Here is a 7,872-nt window from a genome sequence, read left to right on the forward strand (position 1 = left end):
ACTAGCAATTTTACTAAATGATCAGCATTGTTTCATAAAAATGGTAAGACAAAGTATGTAGGCTTGAAAAACGCTTTGAAAAACTGATTGAAAAATCAGTTTATTGAAGTGAAATAATTTATTTGGTCAGTATATAAATATATCTTTGATATTGGAATGTAGAATATTTCAGTGCATTCTTTACATTAATGTTTTAATTCAGTCCGTCAAGGTAAAGAGATGTTGAGTAGATTATATTGAAATGATTGCACAGAAAACCAATATGTCTTAGTGAGGAAAAGAACGGACGCTTATTAGATTCTCCAGCTAAATTGATACGTAGTGGTAGCATTTCAATTACATTGCATTTGAGAGCAAAAATTGTTTTATTTTATGTAACATTACGTGGAACATGTGGACAGCTCTGCTGCGTCAGTGTTACAAGATGCCACGATTTCTTCTAGGAATACAAAACTAAGATGATGCAGTCACATGAACGTGCCTTGTAAGAACTCTTAATTACCAGAAAAATAGTACTTTAAAAAAATTATGAATTGTTCACTTAGTAAAGTAACTCCTCCTTTATTTGGTAGCTTGATACTGCAAAGTTCTTGACTTATTGTGTTCAGATACTGAAATAAGTGTGCAATTTATAAAATATATGCATATATGCATACTTAAGTAAATCAATAGCTTCTAACCAAAAGCCATTTTTATTAACTTTGGAACTTGTAGATCGCAGCACTATGTAAGTATCACTCAGCTTTAGCATCCATACTTTTTAAGAAATTGTATTAATGATTGCTCGTCCAGAAAGAAAGAAAAATTATATGAAGATAATTAGGCACATCGATAAGGTAAGAATTACTTGTTAACATTGTTTGTCTGTGGAATACACCCGTTCTAAGCTGCTTTAATGTGTATATACAGTGCCGGTCCTGTATCAAAACAATTTTACATCATACAGAGTAGAATACGTAATCTTACTGTATGAACAGATTGGTTACCAATTATAAAATAGTGCATCATTTTGTTTTTATGTAAGTAATTAATCGATCGTTTACATGCAATATACATCATATTACATTTACACTTAATTCTAGAATAACTTTTTTACCATGCACTATCTTCTACCACATGTCTAAGTAAAGTGCACTAACATGGTAATTATGCCTCAACTTAAAAAACGAGTACGACACACACGCATACATATGAAAAAAAACGTGTAAGATAAATTTCTTCATATTGTGAAAACACATTTACTGTTGAACTGAAAATTAAATATGTAAAACTCTGAGAAGGTAAAGATAACATGGATTATAAACTGAGCAGACAAGCCTCAGAAATCTGATTCACAAAATAAAATGCAAATAAATGTAAAGAACATTACATAACTGTCCTGGTGCACATAGAAAATAAAGTTTGTTTTAATACAAAACTGTTCCTTTAGGAAATATTACATTATTACATTACATATTTGAGGCAAATGCTTTCTTATACACTCATGAAATGAAAACAGTGTTCTCACTGTTATAGCTATACACTTCTTTGTATAAATAGAAACACCAGACTGTCTCTAAATACAAACTCTGACCAGCAGTTAACTTTTGAAATACATAATGACATGGCTGAAAGTGCAATCAAGCATGATACACGAGATATTGTTTTGAAAGAATACATGTGTGAATACAAATGCCTTTTACATAAGCATAAGTAATTATCATGTAGCTTTAGGTATACTGAAGGTCCTATGAATAATAATCACCTTTCTTACAAATCAGCATCCCTAATCATCCTACATGACAAAATCTCATAACATGCAGATAAATCAAGATAGTCCAGCATATGCAAAATGATCCATCAAATGGAAGATACATTGCAAAAAATTTCAATATCTAAAGGTGAAGAATGAATTAAAACTGTACTTTAAACCATCAAAAGCTATAATTAACCATTATGGACAATTCGATATGAATATGTTGTTGTTGTATGTCATGCAAAATTACCAAGCTATTTTCAGAACTAGCTGTCTCTAACTTTGAAGTGAAACTACACAAGAAAGTCAATTAGTAACACCACCCTGGGCTATTCTAATTGTAGATGCACCCATAATGCATCGATGGACATAAATAAAAGAGCACAGTTTTAGTATAATGGCAAAAACATGGCTGAAACTTTGGATCCACAATCATTTCTGTTTGAAATCTGGATAATCCAGTTGACACCAAATGTTGTTATATTTTCATTTTTTTATATTGACAAGACAATGAATAAGATTTATTCGTGAACCTGTTTAAATTATTTAAATAGTCATACAGAGTGGACAGTCTCCTACCCTGCTCTTACAGTAGGTTCTTTGAATCTTTGGTGGAAAGTTTAGTTAATGAATAGCACATTCTTAATCCATTGGTTTGGATATATTAATTACAACCAATGCAGCTTAATGAATAATATAATTTCCTGGTTTGGAATTATTTGTTTGTTTGAAGTTAAGCACAAAACTACCCAATGAGAAATCTGTGCTCTGCCAACCACTGGTACTGAAACCCAGTTTCTAGCGTTTGAGTTCAAAAACAAACAGCTGTGCCATTGGGGTGAAATTAGAATATGGCAAAACGAATATTTCATTTAAAATATACCCTTATTTTAAACATTTCCAAAATATCATTGTAAGATCAAAATTAGGAAAGGATGAAATGCATCAGCCATGTAATACAGTTATTATACAATTTATCTTTCATAAGTAACAAAAAAACATTTTTTTTACCAAATTACTTTTATTTAACATTTTCAGTATGTTTTCTAGTTGCCTTACTGGTTGATACTGTTTGAAGGTAAAAATGTGTTTTCTGTATTTGTATTTTAGGATGATTGAGTTTACATTTAAATTATCATTTTCTTTAGGTCTATGAATGAGGCTTCCAGCATGCTATATGTTGTATAAGGAACATAAAGTCTTCACTAGCACAAATATAGTGGTTAGGTAGGTAGGTGTATATTTTATAAATAAATTATAAATGTTGTAGGTAGATAGATAGGTGTGTTTTTATAAATATATTTATTCTGTCACTACTTAGTTTTTTGTGTCATAAACATTTATGTAAAATAAAAAGAAACTTTACTTTTCAAAAGTATTTTGGATCACTTTACCTTTTCACATCCAATCACATAATTTAGCATAAAATGTAAGATAGGCTACCAAGTATATTTATCCTAAATGTATTTATCACTTGCCATATGCCAAGCTTATGATTTGATACCATTCACTATTCAGCATTGATGTGATGTATGATCCTCCCGCATAAGAAGATGTCTTATAATTACCATAAAAATACATGCCTGACATTATGTATATATTTATGTTTGTTTGTGTTTAAGTACAAAACTACCTTTGAGTTATCCGTGCTCTACTAATCGCAGGTTTGAAAACCAAAATCTTCAGAGTAAGAAACCTTCAAGCTTACTGCTGAGCTACCTTTGAGGCCTTGCAAATGGAAATCGATGTAACTTCACAACTATTTTTATGCAGAGGACAAACAACATACATGAAACAGTAATGGGATTTAATTAGTTTTATTTTCGATAGATATATATCTTCAATTTTAGTAGATATATTTGTAATTTATATTCTCTAGTTGTCAGATTTCTAATTAGTTTCACAAATTTAATTTTGTCACGTAAAGATTATTTATTATTTTAACCAATTTAATTTAATAGTTTTCTTAATCATACTTAATGCAAGCCCCACAGTGAGAAAACTTCGGATTTAAGTTGTATTCAAAATAACATTTCCATTATCAGATTTTACGATCACTCTATCTTCATTTGGACTTAACCTTTTCTTTGACACAAGTTTGTTTGTTTGTTTTTGAATTTCGCCCAAAGTTACACGACGGCTATCTGCACTAGCCATCCTTAATTTAGCAGTGTAAGACTAGAGGAAACGCAGCTAATCATCACCACCCACCAAGTAATGGCTGCTGATCAGTCTTTTAAACGTGGTCACTTTCCTATAAATATGTTTGTTTTATTTTGTTTGGGGTCACTGAATGGAGAATCCCTACAAAATGGAGAACATTCAGTGCTATTGACTCCATCTACTATTGATTCACAAGAGATGATGAACCCCAACTCTAACAATGACATTTTTCGTTCCATCAGGATTCATTGGCACTATACCAAAACACCAGCATCTCACTTAAACCTGACGAACAGGACCATACAATTGACCCTTGGGAGCTACCCCAAAGACTCTCATCTTCGTGAATTAAAGGCCAAAGTGATATGTTGAAGTGTTACCCTTATGAACTGATCCATCAAGACGACACACCTCAATTTACAGGATTCTCTTGTTTCCTTCAGAAGATGCCAATCTCGATGAACACTTGGATTGTGTTTGGATCTCAGTGGAGGTAAAATGAAAAGAGTAAACCTTTTTTGAGACATCAACTCATCATGTACAAGAATACACATAGAGGGCAAACTAATGAAAATGAGAAATTTAAAAAATGATTTTTTACTAAAAGCAATTAGAAAACATATATGTTTCTATGTTACAATTTTTCTCCCTTTTCTGTTTCTGTCTTGTTCTCAAGTTGATAATTAAATTTAAATTTGATGCAAGTTGCTTTTGCATTTTCAACTTAATCAAGGAGTACATTAACTTACCTTTTCTCCAAAGCGAACATACTCTCTTCTTGACAATTTATTTGAACCGTAAGTACGCAGTAAATACAAGTTTTATCGTTGTGAAAGTACATGTTCATGATCCATAACAATCTTTTAAATATCGAAAAGTGAAACATCTGTATTCATACTTTATATTATTTCAGTAGAAATCTAAAATGTAGCTACCGTATTTTGCCATTAAAATTACAGTGCTACAGTGCATACCAATTTATTACGCAACTTTTGTTTGTGCAAATATTTAAAAATTATATATTTGGTTTAATTGAAAAGAAAGTTAAGATGTTTTCTTAAATGTCATGAATAACACAGTGTGAAATTCTTGATGACAAGAAACCTACTTGAAATAAAAATGTAGCTCAGAACAGCTGGTATGTGTATTAACAATTTTATTGATAAGCGAAAAAACACGTTTCGACCTTCCTAGGACATCTTCAGGTAAATTTTTGTTCTGCTTATTCCAAAAAAAAGAATGATCAGTCACATGATAAGCCCTTGTCGCCCCGAGCAAATTCAAAGTCATCAGAGTCTTAAATGTATTATGACACTTTTAATACCTTTTCCATAACAGTAGACCCAAGTGTAATTTATTATAATATTTGTAATTTACATAAAATATTATTAAATTGTTTGTCGTTTATTCATGGAAATCTACACTTTGATTAGCTGAAGCTATTGTCTTAACTTATCAGAAGATTCTAGGTTTAAGTTTTAATATGTTGGTGAGTATTCTGGTTTAAAATTCCTCGAATTTAACGGTAACAAATTAGGGTAAACAACCCACGTGTTGAGCCAGAATGGAAGCGCCATACTCGAGAGGCCGGAAAGGCGTGGCTGAAAACCGTTATCAACAAGAAGATTGGAAGAGTAAAGGAAAAAGCAGAAACACGTGACTTTACAGATCAATTCTAGTGGTCACGTGCCAACTCGCTTTCATGATCGCATCGCTTCGAGACCATTTTAGGCGCAGGTTTCTGGACTGGATTAAAAACACAGGTTCCAACATACAGAAGCAGTTTAAGTATAAAACAGAAAATTTCAAACTTACTTTCATCTCAGTGAAGGATGATGGTGGTGATCAATGGTGTGTTTGACTATTTTAATAACATTGTTAATACTTGAATACCAGGATTTACCTATATGATTAAAATTGGACGTCACCACTGTTCAATGTCTTTAGCTAAGCACTTCTACAATCAAAGTGTAGATTTCCATGAATAAACGACAAACAATTTAATAATATTTTATGTAAATTACAAATATTATAATAAATTACACTTGGGTCTACTGTTATGGAAAAGGTATTAAAAGTGTCATAATACATTTAAGACTCTGATGACTTTGAATTTGCTCGGGGCGACAAGGGCTTATCATGTGACTGATCATTCTTTTTTTTGGAATAAGCAGAACAAAAATTTACCTGAAGATGTCCTAGGAAGGTCGAAACGTGTTTTTCGCTTATCAATAAAATTGTTAATACACATACCAGCTGTTCTGAGCTACATTTTTATTTCAAGTAGGTTTCTTGTCATCAAGAATTTCACACTGTGTTATTCATGACATTTTAGAAAACATCTTAGCTTTCTTTTCAATTAAACCAAATATATAATTTTTAAATATTTGCACAAACAAAACTTGCGTAATAAATTAGTATGCACTGTAGCACTGTAATTTTAATGGCAAAATACGGTAGCTACATTTTAGATTTTAATGTACCATACACACACTCGAGTATGAATTAACTCCACGAATTTTCCAATTACACAGGTTAACAGTTTCTGATATAATCAAATCGATTTTTTTAATATGCTGATCATCTTCAAGATATAAATTAAAATTACGTTTATTTACTCGCACTGTCTTACGTTGTCTAGAAAGAAATATACTGTAGAAAAAATGCAATAGAAAAATTTCAACTGTTTAAACGTGTGCAGTTTAAAAATATATTATGATAACTTAATTTCTTTATCAAAGTACTGATGGCCAAATCTCAAAGAGAGATTTTCAATGTTAAATATTCTGACAGTGTGAGTTATACTGAAATTAATTATTAATTAATTAATTGTAATTATTAAATTCTGTGATAGGTTACACTTTGAAAAGACAATAGAAGGTAGTTTTCATCTAACTTACTGTATTGACTAGAAACTTAGATTTACCTAAGAAAAGGAATAATTGATCTGCACATAGTTTTTACTCCCAACTAACAAACTACAATAATTATGACTGGTTAATTATTTTGTATATATCCAGTATTAACTTCAAATCAAAGATCACGTAGTTTTTGTCTAATAGTTTCTCTTTGTTTGAAACAATTCTTTTCATGAGAAATTTTCTTCATGGTTTACACTAAATTTGTTTATATATGATAAATGTGACTATTGAATCCCAAAATAAAAATATATGTAATAATCATATTTGGAAATATCTTCTACAAAAAGAAGTTGAGGGACAGATAGAAGTAGTTAAATGAGTTAACACAAGGAAAACACACATAGTAATAGCAAAATTAGAATTTTTGAAACAATACTGCTAATTGGCTTAAAATGGAGTTTTAATGTATATGTATTGCTTTACATTCTTTGAAAACTGTGTCTAAATTACAAATGTTTATTATTATTACTGTTGTTATTAATAAGTAATATATCCATTAACAACGAGGTTTGATGGTTGACTGCAATAAAACAATCTTTGTAAGAAACTAGGTTTAAAGATGAGTGTGTGTTAAAAGTGAAAAACCTTAAATGGTAAGAGTAATAGCGACATAATAGTAAAAATAACTCATAATAGTAACAGTGTATCTCGGGATTATAAAGATATTTAACAAAAATATTGGAAATACAATTCTTATGATATTCTAACTAAATAACTTAACTACCTTGTAGTCTTTGTGTATTAAAAACGTTTGTACGTACTAAATTTTATTTAAGGTGTCATTTTTCCAGCTAAATGTATTTTTCATTTATTTCTGTATTCACACAATTTTAAGTCTCTCTTACAGGTATTTATTTAGTTATTATCACTGTAAAAGAGTTCCCTATTTAACGTTCTGAGCCACAACTTTCTACTACCAATAAATATTCAATATCGCCGTTTATGTTATCATTACTTGCATTTATACTTTAATATTTTATTATCCAGTTTGTAACCAAGAATGAAACTGACTTTCGTCATAACAATATTACAATGTTTGATACGTATAGACGA

The 7,872-nt window shown here is 30.4% G+C and overlaps 1 long non-coding RNA gene across 2 annotated transcripts; it reads left to right on the plus strand.

Annotated features, from left to right (window-relative positions):
- Window positions 1-722: 722 nt before the first annotated feature.
- Window positions 723-4,855, plus strand: LOC143227082 (uncharacterized). 2 transcript variants are annotated; one of them, XR_013014862.1, is made up of 4 exons: window positions 723-836; window positions 2,884-2,966; window positions 3,400-3,532; window positions 4,141-4,855. It is a non-coding gene; the product is annotated as an uncharacterized LOC143227082 (long non-coding RNA). The 2 variants fall into 2 exon arrangements; XR_013014863.1 differs by having other exon boundaries at window positions 2,884-2,962.
- The last annotated feature ends 3,017 nt before the right edge of the window (window positions 4,856-7,872 follow it).

This window comes from Tachypleus tridentatus, chromosome 9 (assembly GCF_004210375.1).
Source record: "Tachypleus tridentatus isolate NWPU-2018 chromosome 9, ASM421037v1, whole genome shotgun sequence".
Lineage (NCBI taxonomy): Eukaryota > Metazoa > Arthropoda > Merostomata > Xiphosura > Limulidae > Tachypleus > Tachypleus tridentatus.